The sequence below is a fragment of the Pistacia vera genome, unplaced genomic scaffold (assembly GCF_008641045.1).
Source record: "Pistacia vera cultivar Batoury unplaced genomic scaffold, PisVer_v2 Contig80, whole genome shotgun sequence".
In the NCBI taxonomy this organism is placed as follows: Eukaryota; Viridiplantae; Streptophyta; class Magnoliopsida; order Sapindales; family Anacardiaceae; genus Pistacia; species Pistacia vera.
The window spans coordinates 249,625-266,387 of record NW_022196668.1 but is presented as its reverse complement, the minus strand read 5'-3'; the positions used below and the strand labels follow the sequence as shown (position 1 = coordinate 266,387).

General features: G+C 38.7%; 1 non-coding gene and 1 pseudogene across 1 annotated transcript; both read right to left on the bottom strand.

Moving 5' to 3' along the window:
- Nucleotides 1-269: 269 nt before the first annotated feature.
- LOC116117177 lies at nucleotides 270-375 on the bottom strand. Its single transcript, XR_004125923.1, has one exon. It is a non-coding gene; the product is annotated as a small nucleolar RNA R71 (small nucleolar RNA).
- Nucleotides 376-13,014: 12,639 nt separating this feature from the next.
- Nucleotides 13,015-16,351, bottom strand: LOC116117127 (annotated as a pseudogene).
- Between the last annotated feature and the right edge of the window lie 412 nt (nucleotides 16,352-16,763).

Genomic DNA, 16,763 nt, shown 5'->3' with positions numbered 1-16,763 from the left:
CTAGCCATCATTTAGATGATACAACATTACAATTTGGAGGATTGCCAAGTGATGATCCTAATTTGCATATAGCAAATTTTCTGGAGCTCTGCGAACATTCAAACACAATGGGGTATTTGCTAAAGCAATTAGGCTTAGGCTTTTTTCATTCTCTCTTTGGGATAAAGCTAAGGCTTGGTTGATTGCACTGCCACCTAGGAGTATCACTACTTGGAATGAGTTAGTTCAAGCGTTCCTTATAAAATACTTTCCTCTTGTCAAGTCGGCCTAAATGACAAATGACATTATTAATTTTTCCCAACAAGAAATTGAGTCACTTTATGAAGCATGGGAAAATTATAAGGATCTCTTATCGAAGTGTCCTCACCATGGTTTGCTAATATGGTTGCAAGTGCAGACGTTTTACAATGAGTTGTTACCAAATACACAAGTGTTGATTGATGCTGCAAGTGGATGAGCATTGCACAATAAATCACTAGAGAATACCTACAATTTAATTGATTGATGGCTAGTAATAACTACATGAAGTCCTAAGAGAGAAGTACAACAAGGAGAGCAACAGGAGTGCATGAAGTTGACAGTTATGTTGGATTGGCTGCTCAACATATAGCCATCCAAAAACAATTAGGTGGTGTTGCTCTAAAAGTGAATGCCACTCAAACTCCTTCTCTAACATGTGAATTTGGTGCAGGAAATCATTTATCTGGAGATTGTCAAGTAGGGAATCCATTTGCCCAATCGGAACAAGCGAATTATGTGAACAACTTTCAGCGAGGGCAGGGAAATCCATACTCCAACACTTACAATCCAGCATGGCAAAATCACTTGAATTTCTCCTAGAGTAACAATGTTGACAATAAACCACCTCTTAGTTTTTAAACTCAAGAGAAGAAATCTAATATGGAGAATGTGCTTACAAAATTTATGGAGGAGTCGAGAAAGAGATTTGAGAAGAATGAAAATCAGCTCCAGAAATATGAAGTACTCTTGCAAAATCAGTCTGCCTCGATAAAAAATCTTGAAACACAAATGACCCAAATTCACAATATTTTGTCAAGGAGAGTTCAAGGATCTTTACCAAGTGATACAGAGAAAAATCAAAAGGAGCAACCAATGCCATCTTGTTAAGAAGTGTTAAGGAGCTGAAGGAACCAAAAAGAGGAGTTGAAAGTAAAGAAATTGTTGAAAACAAGAAATTGTTGAAAATGTGAAATTGGGTAGAAGCACGCATGCCATGGCACAACATGACTCATGCTGTGCCACAACAGAAAAAAGACGACATGAAACTGGGCAAAAGCATGCATGACCTGACACAACATGGCTCATGTTGCAACACAGCGAAAAAAAATGATGCATGCCATGGCGCAGATCAACAATGTCGTGACACAGCCTAGGAAGAGGAGAAAAAGGCTGAAGATGAGAGGAAAGTGGATACTACAATACCATACCTGCACAGGTTGAAGAAGCAATAGGTAGACAAGCAATTTGTATTTCATAGACATGTTCTGAAGTTTACATATTAGCATTCCTTTTGTAGATATGTTGGAGCAAATGCTAAAGTATGCAAAGTTCTTAAAGGAGATCCTAACACACAAAAGGAAGTTTGGAGAACATGAGATAGTCATGTTTACCAAGGAATATAGTGCGCTATACTAAAGAAACTACCATTGAAACTATGAGATCCAAAGAGTTTTACTATCCCTTGTACAATTGGCAGTTGCATTTGAAGTTTTATGTGATCTAGGAGCTAGTGTTAATTTGATGCCTTTTTCTATGTACAAGAAGCTTGGCTTGGGAGAAGTAAAACAAAGCATGGTTCATCTTCAGTTAGTAGATAGATATATAAAATACCATAGGTAAGTGGGAGAAGATGTCTTAATAAAGGTAAAGAACTTAATTTTTCCGTTAGATTTTATAGTGTTAGACATGGAAGAAGATTGGGAAGTTCCTCTAATTTTAGGAAAACTTTTTCTAGCAATGGGTAGTACTTTGATAGACGTTCACAAAAGAAAATTAATTTTAAGGGTAGAAGATGAGCAATTAGAATTTAATGTATTTGACGCTAGGAAATATCCTTCCAATGTAGATATATGTTTTGAAATTAGTGTAATTGATAATGTCGTAGCTGAAACCCTAAAAGAAAATTTCCCTATTTCCCTTTTAAAGAATTGTTTAGTCAACTCTAGAACTTTGGATGAAGAAGTACTTAGAGAAGAACTAAGAGAGTGTGATAATTTTTCAAATGACTTACCATCTCTAGAAAGTCCAAGTGGCCACAAATTTAGTGGAATTAGAGTAGTGGGAAGTCATTCGAAGTCACCAGCAAAGCAGCCACCTGAACTTGAACTCAAGCAACTTCCATCTCACTTGAGGTACGCATTCTTAGAAGGGTCTAACTTTTTTCCTGTTATTATTAATGCTTCTTTGAATGATGTAGAGGAAGAGAAACTATTGAGAGTATTGAGGAAGTACAACAAGGCTATTGGATAGACAATTGCGGACATAAAGAGTATAAGTCCCTCTATTTGCACACACAAAATTTTGATGGAAGAAAGCTACAAACCTACAGTGCAGCCACAAATGATATAGAATCCATCAAAGCAAGAAGTGGTGAAGAAAGAAGTACTTAAGTTGTTAGACATAGGAATTATATATCCACTTTTCGATAGTACATGGTTGAGTTCGGTCCAAGTTGTGCCAAAGAAAGGAGGTATAACCATTGAGCAAAATGACAACAATGATCTCATTCCAATAAGAACAGTTACGGGATGGCGAGTGTGTATAAATTACCGAAAGCTAAACTCCACAACATACAAGTATCACTTTCCACTACCTTTAATTGACCAAATGTTGGAGAGATTAGCAGGTGACGCGTTTTATTGTTTCCTTGATGGATACTCGGGGTACAATCAAATCGCAATAGCACCGAAAAATGAAGAGAAGATCACATTCACATCTCCTTATGGAACATTTGTCTATCGGAGGATACCATTTGGATTGTGCAACGCTCCAACCACCTTCAAAGATGCATGATGTCTATCTTCTCGAATATGGTGGAAAAGTCCATTGAAATATTCATGGACAATTTTTCAGTGTTCGGTAACTCATTTGATTCTTGTTTAAAACATTAGTCACTGCTATTACTCGAAGAGCTTTGATTTCATTGAACTCTATTAATTTGTGATCTATCGACCCCAAACTTTGGTTACTTTCATGACGACTCTAGGCTTGGAAATAGTACATAGGCAATTCAAAAGAAATGTGTTTTTCTTAACTAGGGATCATAGAAGCAAGCAAACAAAACAAATCAAAATTCAAATTTATATAATTGCCCATTCAAGAAGATAAATCTTTTCACTATCCAAGTTAGTACCAGAGTTTGCTCTTCCACTGATAACTCTAAAGCAACAACACCAAAATTGAATACATCAACCTTTTTTGTCAGGTGTCCATGCATTGCATACTCTGGTGCCAGATAACCATTGCAAGATAATTAAGTGTTTCTCATGGTAAAAATCCAAAAGTCAAGTTTGGATATTGCTATCAAACTGAATTTAATGATCAACCACATCCCATGTGCCCACTCGCCTTTACAATGTGAAAACCTTTAACATTTAGCAAATCTTGAATAATAATAAAGCAATACAGTCACAAATCTAGTCCCCTCCAAAGATTCTAGCATCAATCACTATGTGACAATCAAAGATGACACATATAGTTCTCTCAACATACATGTATTGCTCTCAGTCATTTTCATCAATACATGTATGCTGAGTTTCTGAAATACCTTACAACAAAATCTACTAGGTATTGTTGGTAACTTCCAAGATAGCATGTATAGATTACATCCTATAATACTCTGTAGCACATTACAAGTATTAAGGAAGAATGGCAGTCAAGAAATGATTGAAGAAGCTTAGATGGTCCTTGCAACTCTTGTGCTGATGTGAGTTTTGCGTCATCATACAGCTTTGCCAATCCAAAATCTGATATCTCAGGGCAGAGTTTGCATTGAGTAAAATATTACTTGCTTTGACATCTCAATGTGCAATCTTTGGCCTTGAACTCTCGTGAAGATATGCTAAACCTCTCATAGTTCCTAGGCAGATATTGAACCGAGTAGACTAATGAAGATGCAAATCTTTTTTTCCTATAGAAACAGTGGAATTAGTAAGATCTTCAAGAGTTACTGATTTGGAGAGTTGAGGATTCAGGGACAATGTATCCCCAGGAACAATTAATGCAAACTTATGAGAGTTATAAGGTCTAATAAATGGATAAATCCCTAAGTAGTCTGGAGGGTGATCAAATTTAACCTGAAAAGGTGACAGATTAGACAAAACAGGAGTAGGTAGCCTATTTGTAAGATAGACAGCAGTTTGGAAAGCACACCACTAATATTTTAGGGGCATACTAGCTTGAGCAAGGGGTGTGAGGCCTTGTTCTACAATTTGTCGATGTTTTCTTTCCACACAACCTTTTTTTTATGAGTATAGCGACACGGATGCCTAAAGGTAATGCCATGATCAACAAAATAGGAAACTAAACTTCTATATTCACCTCCCCAGTTAGTTTGAACACATTTCAGAGTTGTACTAAATTGTCTTTCAGCTAGTTTGTGAATAAACAAAGATTGTGTTTCAGACTTAACTTTCAAAGGAAAAATCCAAGTGAACCTACTATAGTCATCTAAAAATTGGATATAATATTTAAAGCCTTCAGGTGAAGGTACAGGTGATGGTCCCCACAAGTCAAAGTGTACTAGTTCTAAAGGCTTAGACACTCTAGAATTAGACCTAGGGAAGTTAGATTGGTGAAGTTTGCCAAATTGGCAAGCTGTGCAGAAATCAAACGTGCTTGTGACTGTATGTTTTAAGTTCAAAAAGTGCAATATTTTTGCAAGAATTGTGGCATTTGGATGACCTAAACGTTTGTGCCATAACAAACCATTAGTTTTTGCAGCAGAAAAAGACTGAATCATAGCTTAATTGGTTTCAGTATCATTATTAGAGGATGATACATGTACAGACTTAGCATTGTTATCACAAATAGGTACAAATGCAGGAGAACAATTATTAACAACAACATTATTAGAATTTGTAATTTCACAATATTTATTAGCATTGCTAGTAGTATGAACAACAGGAAATGTAGAAAACAAAGTTTGTGAAGACTGAGATTGAGCAGGAGCTCCAATTGATGAGTTAAGAATTGAAATTGGAAAGGTTAAATGATCTGCAGGCAGATTGGACTTGGAGACAAAGGGAATGGCTGGAATTTGGAGTTGGTAAAGACCATCTTTAAGCTTTCCTTGAAGAAGAACAGCTTGGGACTGTTTTTCCTTAACAACACAGTGATCAGTAGAAAACTCAACAATAACTCCATTATCTTTAGTAAATTTGGATATACTTAAGAGATTTTTTCTAATTTGAGGAACACATAAAACATGCTTAAGGTAAAGAGACCTAGATTGACATGGTAATGAAGTAAAACCAGTATGTGATATAGAGAGTAACTCACCATTTCCAACCTGAATTTGCTCATTGCCAGTGTAGCTTGAGTTTACTGCAAGTTGAGACAGGTCTGAGATCACATGATCTGTGGCTCCAGAATCCATGTATCACGCGGCATCCTGGACAGTAGAAGGTGCAGAATGTAGTTGGCAGCAGGATCAGAGTAATTTGATGGCTGAGTCTGGGACAGAGATACTTGATTAGGAGTAGTAGTTGTGGCTGATTGAGGGCCAAAATTTGTGTGTGATTGGCCTGAGCTTTGGTTAAGTCTTGATGGAAAGCTAGCACTAAGGTTTTATGTTCCTGAGCTGGGATAGGACAATGGTGAAAATCCAATTGGTTGGTGACTTATGTTGGGGTGATAAGGTTGGTGACTTATGTTGGGGTGATACGAAGGTTGAGGTGAACTCTGAGTGAAATATGGTAAGTTCTAAAACCCAACTTGAGCTCTGGAGTAACTATTATCAAAATTTGGTGGTGGTCTGACTAGTGAGCTATTTCTTCCAGTGTAGCTTGTGTCAAACCGATGATAACAATTCAGTGCAAGGTGTCCACTTTTTCCACAAACTTGGCATATAACTTTGCCTCTTCCCATAACACCAGTGAATTGTGAGGGATAAAAGTGATTCTATGGTGTTGAGTTCATAGACTGATTGAAACTAATACCAGGTTGATGAGAAGCAAAATTGTGGGAGGAGAGATTAGGGTTCTGTATACGTGAAAACTGGTGTTATCCAGTATTAGGCAAGGACTGTTCACTCTGATATTTTGTTTGAGTTGTACCAGTAGTGAGATTAGCAAGGTGGATTGAGCCTCCATGAAACTCAGTGCTGACAATAGAATTTGCAACTAGATTTGCTCTTTCTAACCTGAGCTCATATTTTTGCAAAATAATCTGTGCTTCCTGAACAGAAATAGGATCTATCCTTCCAATCTTGTAGCAATATTTACTACAGCGGCGTCATACTCAGAACTTAAACCATCAAGAATGTAGTTCATTAGTTCTTCATCAGAAATTAAAATTCCACTAGCTGACAATGTTTCAGCAAATCCTTTCATTTTTATAAATATTCATTAATGCTAAGATTATCTTTCTTAGTGTTTTGCAGCAAACTCTTAATGTGCACAGTTTTAGTTCTAGATTCCGTAAGAAACTCTTTTTCCAGTGCAATCCACATATCAGCAGAAAATTGACACTTAGACACTACTAAGAACATAGATTCTGATATAGATCCAAGAATCCAACTTACTAATAGCTTGTCTGTCTTCTTCCATTGATTATACGCTGGATTAGACTTCTTCTCTGTCGACCACTCAATGCCTTCAATTGGAACTTTAACGAACGGTGCTGGACATGAAACCAGTCCAATAAGGTGCTCCTCTAAGTCATGGGAGCCCACAACAAATAGAACTTGTGATTTCTAGAATATGTAATTATCCCTAGTTAATTTGGGGGAAATTACAGGAAGAGAAGAAGAAGACATTGATGAAGTGTTTGTAGAATTAACGAGCTCAATGATAGATTTGATATCTAATTTATTTTGATTGAAGGAGAATTGAGTAAGATCAGTCATCTTTGACATTAGTCGACAGCTCTGATACCATGAGAGTTTTGAGAGAAAACAGAGAGAAAAAAATATAGAGAAAAGTAAACAGAAGGTTCTAAAAATTCTCACGTTTTTTACTTACTTAAGTTTGTACAGTAAATGCACTTTTATAGTGCTCATAACAGTAGCTGACTAACACATAACAGTAGCTAACTAGCTCAGTCTATAGGTTACTTAACTAACCATTTTCTAACTCTTGCTAACATTCCTAAACCTAAACCCAATAATGAATTAATAACTTAGAGAAATCTTTTAGCAGCTCTTCATGGAAAAAAAAACCCCCTGAATACATCTGTTTGACCCCTTATTGTTGAAGTGGTCGACAACTCCAACAAGTTCTTATAATTAAACACCAAAAAATCATCCTGGGTAGTTTAAAACCATTTCAAATAGTGTATTTTGCTTAAAGTTACTCACAAAAAGAGCAGTACGACTAGATAGAAAGACAGCAAAAGTATGCTTCCACCGTCATATACCGCACATAACTTATTGGCATTTTGCCATTGGGCTATCTTCTTGTTAGACATCCATGGGTGGTAACTAAAAGTTGAATGTGTCCAGAAAGTCTTTTTAATAAGAGAATGCAAAAAGCCTCCGAGAAAAAAGGAAACAACTTGAATGATGTAATGATTGTTGGATCAATATTTTTTATTAGAAAGTTATTGTGTTCTCTGGGTTCTTCATTCCGAAGGTATTTTCTTCCATATTCTCTATTTCTTTCTTTGAATTGAAACAGTAAAATGAATATAAAAGAGAGTACTTACGAGAACAATCTTTTTGAGTTAAACAAAAGGACAATATGAAAGAAAAACTTGATGATTGATAATTGACGGGGAGGAAATATGACAGCTGTGTGAATTGTTCGTTTTTATGATGCTGGTTGTGCAAAGAAGAAGAAAGATAAAACTTAAAAACTGGACATATTTTCATTAGACAAAAATCTGCATATAACATACTTCCACTTACTGTTTCAACAACCATCAGAGACTTTTCCTTAATCTCAGCTAAACCACTCAAATAGCTAACAACTTCATTACAAAAAAAAGTTGAGCCAATAAATACAAGGATTAACATTAAATTACAGTAGAACTTAAACCACTGAACCGTGAAGCACTCCCATGCACGTCCATGCAGAGCAAAACTTTTCCAGGCTTTCATACATTCGGCAAACCAAACTTCCAGCACATCATCAACCTTCAACACTCCACCTTGGTGCTTTGGCTGGAAACACCAAGTTTTAGCCTCAAGGCTTCAAACTTGGATTTGCATAATGCCTTTGTCATGATGTCTGCAACTTGGTCTTCCCCTCTGCAGTGAACTAAGTTCACTTCTCTACACTGTTCAGCTTCCCTAACAGCATGATACTTAATCTTAATATGCTTTGTTTTTCCTTGAAGTATAGGATTCTTTGCCATTGCTACAGCCGACTGGTTATCACATAGAATCAAAGTAGGATCCTCTTGCATTTGCTGTAAGTCATTCAACATCTTCCTAAGCCACACAGCCTGGTTCACAGCTGCTGCGGCAGATACATATTCAGCTTCAGCAGTAGACTGTGCCACAGTTTCCTGCTTCCTTGACAGCCAACTGATTGCACCCTCATTCAGGTAGAACACATAATCAGAGGTGCTTCTTGCATCATCCAGGGATCCACCCCAATCACTGTCAGTGTACCCCATCAGCTTCAGACTTCCGGATTTCCTGAACCAGATGCCTAACATGCTGGTTCCTTTCACATACCTCAACACACGTTTGGCAGCTTTAAAATGCAATTCACTTGGATTGCTCATAAACCTTGAGAGGTAACTTGCTGTAAACATAAGGTCAGGTCTGGTGGCTGTATAATACAGTAGACTTCCCACTAAGCTTCTGTATTTCCCTTCATCAATCCTCTCTGCACCATCTGTTTTGCTTAATTTCAGGTTGGGAACCAGAGGGGTATTCACTGGTTTGCAATTTTCCATTCCAAACCTTGAGAGAAGCTCGGTTACATACCTTTGTTGACACACAAAAATCTCCCCAATAGCTTGAGTTATCTCCATGCCAAGAAAGTACTTCATCAATCCCAAATCTGTCATTTCAAATTCAGTTTGCTTATCCAACTTGAATTGGTCCAATTCATCAGGATTACTCCCTGTCACCAACAAGTCATCAACATATAGAGAAACCACAGCCACTCCTTTCTCAGTTTTCCTAATGTAGAGAGTGTGTTCATTAGGACTTCTAGTATATCCAAGGCTGCATAAATGGTCATTTATTCGGCTGTACCAGGCTTTAGGGGCCTGTTTCAAGCCATACAATGCCTTCCTCAATAGGTACACATAGTCCTCCTTTCCCTCAACCTTGTAGCCTTCGGGTTGCTCAACATACAGCTCTTCTGAAATCCATCCATTCAGGAATGCTGACTTGACATCCAACTGGAAAATTTTCCAGTTGAACTGAGCTGCAAGAGCCAACAACAGCCTGATTGTGTCTTGCCTAGCAACCGGGGCAAAAGTTTCTGAAAAATCCATGCCTGGTTGCTGTGCAAAACCCTTCACCACTAGCCTTGCTTTATGCTTGTAAATTGAGCCATCAGGATTGATTTTCAGTTTGAAAATCCATTTAACCTTAATGACTTTTCTTTTTTCAGGTCTTGGTACCAATTTCCAGGTTTGATTTTTATTGATCATGCTCAATTCTTCCTGCATTGCAGCCCTCCACAATTCAGATTTTGCTGCATCAAAATAGCATCTTGGCTCCACCACTGCCGTATTGCACCTTTCATACACATCAGCCAAGGTTCTAGTTCCTCTCACAGCATGATCTTCTTCCTCATCTGAATCTGCCTCTTGAATCAGTCCCTCTCTTCTCTCATTCTGACTTGATTCAGCCTGCACATCAACCATTTTTTCTTCCTAATTCCAGACTCCACATTCATCAACCTTTATGTCCCTTGTGATTACAATCCTTTTGGACTCAGGAACATAAACTCTATAAGCTTTAGAGTTGCTGCTGTAGCCTATAAATATCCCAATTTCAGCCTTGTCATCCAACTTGGACCTTTTGCTGGCTGGGATCATTACATAGGCTATGCTTCCAAATTCCTTTAGGTTCCCTACTATTGGCTTGACTCCAGTCCATGCCTCAATTGGTGTTTGATGTTTGACTGCCCTGGTGGGCAGCCTATTCAATAGGAAAACTGCTGTATTAACAGCTTCTGCCCAGAACACTTTAGGGAGGTTTTTTCCAGTCATCATACACCTGGCCATTTCCATAATGGTTCGGTTTCTTCTTTCACAAACACTATTCTATTGAGGGGTGTATGGTGCTGTGAACTGCTGCTTTATTCCAGCTAGGCTGCAGACTGTCTTGAACTCATTTGAAGTGTACTCTGTTCCATTGTCTGTCCTTACTGCTTTGATCAAGGTTCCAGCTTCATTCTCCACCAGCAACTTAAATTGTTTGAACACAGCAGCCACTTCATTTTTCTGCTTCAAGAAATAAACCCAAGCCACCCTTGAGAAATCATTAATGAAGAGTACAAAGTACCTGCTGCCATTTAAGGATTCTATCTTCATTGGGCCACACACATCTGAGTGGATCAGTTGCAGCTTGTGACTTGCTCTCCAGGCTTGATCCAAAGGAAATGATGGCCTGCTAAGTTTGCCAAGTTGGCAGGCTGTGCACAAAGTCCTTTTCTCTTCTATCTCGGGCAGGTCTAATACCGTGTCCCTTGACTTGAGTTCTTTAATTCCAAGGTAATGAAAATGTCCAAGTCTTCTATGCCATAACTCAGACTCTTCAACCTTGGTGATTAATGCTGAGTTTTCTGGTTTTTTCCAGTCTAGAGGAAAGCTTTTACCAAGCATCCTCACACTCAACAACTCATTTCCTTCACTATCCTTTATAATGCAAGAATGGTTTTGGAAATGCAAGGTATAATTTCTCTCTAACATTTGACCTACACTTAACAAATTTTGTGCAATTTCAGGTACAAACAGAACATTAGAAATAACCTTCGTTCCTGCCTTAGTTTGGACTGCCACATCTCCAATCCCTCTTGCTTCTACATAGTCACCATTTCCAATCTTAACCTTAGAGCTATAGGTCCTGTCCAGCCTAACAAAATTCTCCACATTTGCTGCCATGTGGTTAGTGCATCTGCTGTCTATCAGCCACACATCTCTGCTGGTTTGCATTGAGTAGCATGAGGCTACAAATAGCTGCTCTGGTTCACTGGTTTGCTGCTGGTCATCTGCACTTTGTGCTTGCTGTGGTGGCTGTGCAGTCTTGTTCCTGCACACCTTTTCAATGTGGCTAAACTGCTTGCATCCCCTGCATTGAATCCCAGGCCTGAACCAGCACTTGCTATCCGGATGTCCCTTCTTTTTGCAGTGGGAACATGGTGGATAATTTCTTCCTCCACTCTGTTTTCCCCACTGTCCACCAGCTCTCTCTTTTCCTCTCTTATCCCCAGCATATTTTCTATTACTTCCCTGCATATTCACTCCCTTTTGAGCAACCAACATAGCACCTTCATTTGAGTCCTCCTGCCTCATCAACCTTCTTTGTTCTTGGGCCTGCAGGGCATGAACCAATTCAGTGAGGCTGATTTGGGAGAGATCTTTTGAATCTTCTAAGGAAGATATCTTGGACTCAAACCTTTCCGGAAGGCTGACTAACACTTTTTCAACTATCATCTTGTCACTCATCTCAACTCCCAACAATCTGATTTTGTTCACCACACTCATGAGTCTGTCTACATACTCCTTAACCTTCTCTACCTCCTACATTCTCAGCATTTCAAACTCCCTGCGCAGGTTCATGACTTGCATGTTATGGGTTGTATCACTTCCCATGAACTCTTCTCTTAGTCTATCCCAAGCTTCCTTTGCAGTTTCACACGCCATTATCCTTATAAATACAAGGTCTGTTACTGCCGAATGTATGTGAGAAAGAGCTCTTGGAGCTTTGGACATTTCCTCTTCATACATTCTCATTTGATTCAAAGTTGGGTTTGGACCGAGTTGAGGTGGCTGTTTCTCCTCTTCCACATATTGCCACAGCCCTTGTCCTCTTAGGTAGGCTCTCATTCTAACAGCCCAAATGTGATACTGGTCCCCATTGAACACTGGAGGTGAGAGAGACGCAGATTGAGAAGCCATGCGTAAAACTGGTTGCAGTTTTTTGAAAACATTTGGTTCTTGCGTAAGGCTGAAGTTTGATGGTGATTTGGGATGAGTTTTTTGAGTGATCTTGTTAGACGATGGTTGGTTGGTTAAGCTCTGATACCATGTTCGTTTTTATGATGCTGGTTGTGCAAAGAAGAAGAAAGATAAAACTTAAAAACTGGACATATTTTCATTAGACAAAAATCTGCATATAACATACTTCCACTTACTGTTTCAACAACCATCAGAGACTTTTCCTTAATCTCAGCTAAACCACTCAAAAAGCTAACAACTTCATTACAAAAAAAGTTGAGCCAATAAATACAAGGATTAACATTAAATTACAGTAGAACTTAAACCACTGAACCGTGAAGCACTCCCATGCACGTCCATGCAGAGCAAAACTTTTCCAGGCTTTCATACATTCGGCAAACCAAACTTCCAGCACAGCATCAACCTTCAACACGAATGAGCTTCTCCCTTCTTCTTTTTTTTTTTTTTTCTTTTTTTTCTGTTGTTTGCTTTTTGGTACCAAAAACTTTCCAAGGTTGAGTCATTAATCAAAAGTTTTTGCTGGAAAAGAAAAGCTCAGTCAAAAGCACCACTCTGCCATCTGTGTCTCTGTCTTTCTTTCGGCCTGAGTAAAACTTTATTTGGTTAATCATATGTTTCAATAAATTGAGTGTGAAATTAGTCATTGAGCAGATTATGTATGTGAAAAGCACCCACCACATGAAATATGCTAGTCTGGAAGAACTTATAATGCATTCGTGTATTGGTGATCCTGATATACATATTGGATGCCTGTCTATGATTGAAATAGTATTCAATTTAACATTGAAAGTCCAGGGAAATCTGTATTTTTTGGACTGAATAAATCTGTCCTGTAATAAAAAAAATTCAGACTCTGACAATGATAAATTGTTCAATTTGCGGATGCTCCTTGCTTGGAAAAGAAGAGAAACTGTTTTCCAGAAACTGGAATCCACTTCACGAGCCAACCAATCAACCAGGACATAGCAGCAATGCAAACACAGGCACCCCATTGCTCCAAATTCAGCCTCTTAGTGTTGGCAAACTTGTTCAGAAACTCCACCATCAAGACTTGAAGAATTAGTGTAGTCCCAACAATCCCAATAAAGAGTTTGTTCTTGTGCAGTCCTTTGAATATATTCTTCTCCTCCAGGTTCCTTGCATTAAACTCATTGAAGATCTGGCAGAAGACAAATGTGTTGAATATCATTGTGTTCTTTATCTTCTCGTCCACGCTGAAGATGGATCTTTCCCTGAACTGCAGAATTAATAGCACAATTACTTGATACAAAGCCTGAGCAACAAGGTTCCTCCACATGACCTTGGTTATGAGAGGCGCAGATCGGCCCACAGGTAGTTTGGTCATAAGTTGGTTGGTGGGTCGTTCGGTAGCCAATGCTAAAGCTCCCAAGGTGTCCATGATTAGATTTACCCACAACAGCTGGACAGCAGTCAACGGAACATCACCAGAAGAAACTGCTGCAATAAAATTGATGACAAGGGCTGCAACATTCACTGTGAGCTGAAACTGGATGAACTTTTGAATGTTGTTGTATACACACCTTCCCCACCTCAAAACAGTCACCACAGAGGAAAAGTTATCATCCAAGATGATTATGTCTGAGCTTTCCTTTGCAACTTCAGTGCCTTGGATCCCCATGGAGAGCCCAATGTCAGCTTCCTTTAGAGCAGGTGCATCATTTGTCCCATCTCCTGTAACAGCTACCACATGACCTTTTCGCTTCAAGCACTGTACCATCAAAAGCTTGTCAAAAGGGGACGATCTTGCCATTACACTGATTTTATCGATCTTCGCCATCCTCTCTTCATCTGAGTAATTCCTGAATTGAACACCTTCTACTACGGCTTTGGTATTCAAATCTTCACTAGGACTGAGTATTCCACATTCAATAGCTATAGCTCTTGCTGTGTGGATGTTGTCTCCAGTGATCATTTTGACATTCACTCCAGCTTTCTTTCAGGATTCTACAGCTTTGCCCACACCTGGCCGACAAGGATCCTTCAAACCAACGAGTCCCAGCAAGGTCAATCCAGATTCTTCAAGCTTCTCATGAGTTTTCCCATTTTCTTCTGCAACTTTTGTGTGAGCAAAGGCAATGCATCGCAGGCTCTGAGCTGCCATACTCTTAATAATTTTCCCAATCTGCTTTCTTTCTTCACCATCAATTACTTTCATCGTACCACTTCTGTCATAATAATGCGAACACATGGCCAGTATCATCTCGGCAGCTCCCTTCCAGTGTGTATGAACAACATTTTCGTTGATCCTCCTCATCAAGATACCACTTCTCTTTTTCTCTGAATTGAAGGCCTCTACATGGATTATGTCACAATTTAATTTTGACACATCCAGGTTCATTTCAAAGCTTAACACAGCCCAGGAAAGTATTGCTTTCTCAGTTGGACTACCAGATATCTCAGGCGGTGATCCAGAGTTTGACTGATAAACAGTACCAATTGTGTTTAGACCAACCCCTTCTTGTAGCAACTCATAAACGTTAGCAGCTATATCCGTATCCGTCATTGCTTCTTTTCCAAGCCAAAACTCTGTCACTTTCATTTCATTCAAAGTGAGCGTGCCTGTTTTGTCTGTGCAGATTGTTGTGGCGGATCCCATCGTTTCGCAAGCAGAGAGTTTTCTAACCAATGCATTATCTGCCATCATACGCTTCATAGAGTATGCCAGAGTGAGAGTAACAGCCAGAGGCAAACCTTCAGGAATTGCAACCACCACTATTGTGACTGCTGCAGCAATAATTCTTAGAACTGCATTCATTACCTCGTCAAACTTTGACTTGCCGCGGTTGAATTCTCTGTTTCCTCTTTCATCTGTGGTGTTGCCTGTGAAGTAACGAATCAACATAACAAGAAGGACCAGCATAGCTACTGCCAATCCAATCTTTCCGATATAGGAAGTCAGCTTGTTGAGGCGAACTTGCAGTGGAGTCTGCTCATCCAGGTCACGGCTAATAGAACTCATCATCTCTCCCCATGCCGTTTTCATACCGACAGCAGTGATGAGCATAGAACCATAACCATCTGTGACCTTTGTGCCAGAAAGCAAGAAAGGATTCTTGCTGCCATTGATCTCAACATGGTCACTTTCACCAGTCATGCTAGATTCATCCACCTTCAAGGAGTGACCATTCAAGAACAGCCCATCAGCCGGAATTTGATCGCCGATCTTCAAACACACAACATCACCTACTACAACTTCAAAGATTGACACGGTCTGGCGCCTGCCATCTCTCACTACTTCAACTTTTATGTCGTCACTCTCATCAGAAAGCTTTTCAAATTGTCTATTTTGCTTAAAGTTACTCACGGCAGAGACAATTACAACCAAAAACACAGCAAATATAACACTGCTGCCATCATACCACCCTTCTTTCAAGCCATCTTCTTTAATTCCGAAGGCTAGAGATAGTATTGCACAGACTAGAAGTATGATAATGGTAGTATCTTTGAATGCTTCATAAACAAAACTAAAAAAGCTTTTTGCATCTGGCTTTTTGTAACAGTTTTTACCAAAAGCATTCGTTCTCTGCAGAAGTTGGGCATCATTAACTGGGACACCATTCTTTTCGTCGGTTCCAAGAATTGCAGCAACTTGCTTCACTCCTCCAAGATTACTCAAAGATTCGAAGTTCTTCTCTTTCACCATGGTAGTGAGTATTTTCTGATCAATGTCGAGAAAATTAACTACAGCGTCATCGTGTGGCAATGCTTTACCGATATCAATGGCAACATAAGAGAGGGACCGCAAGATTTGTTTGTTGCTGTCTAGAGCTATCTTTGACAAAGAAGCAAGAGCCCTGGTGAAGCGAATGACATCAAAAGCCAATCGCCACCTTCTTTGATGGAGTTTTGCCAGGGCCAAGAGACTATCTTCTTTGTCACATATTTCTGGTTCGCTGGGTTTTCGAAGTCTCAAAGACATGGCAATGGAGGGTTGAAAATTTCCAGAATGGTGTAAATTGGATGAACAAAAATAAATTGGTTGAACAAAATAATGGATTGAGATGGTAACAACAAATCAATGCAAAAAAGTAATAAGATAACAGAAATATATGGACAATTTTAGTTGAGTAGAAATGTCTTAGGTGAGAATAACGTATTCTGAGTTTATTTATTTATAGTAGTTACATAACTTTTAACTTAAGTTATTGGAAACTTTATTGAAATGATTTTTGTAAACAAAAATTTTAGTTACTTGATAATTAAATAATTAACAATTGTTTTTTATACAAAATTAAGAATTTGTACAGATTGCATTAACTTTCCAATTTATGTACTTTTCCTAAACCGTAGGGATGAATAATTATTACCCCTACTTTATGACCGATAATTACACCAAATCTATATCCAACCTGAAATACCCAGTTGATCCACTTTAAGTGCATTAATAATAAAAGAAAAACACTAGCCATTTTCTC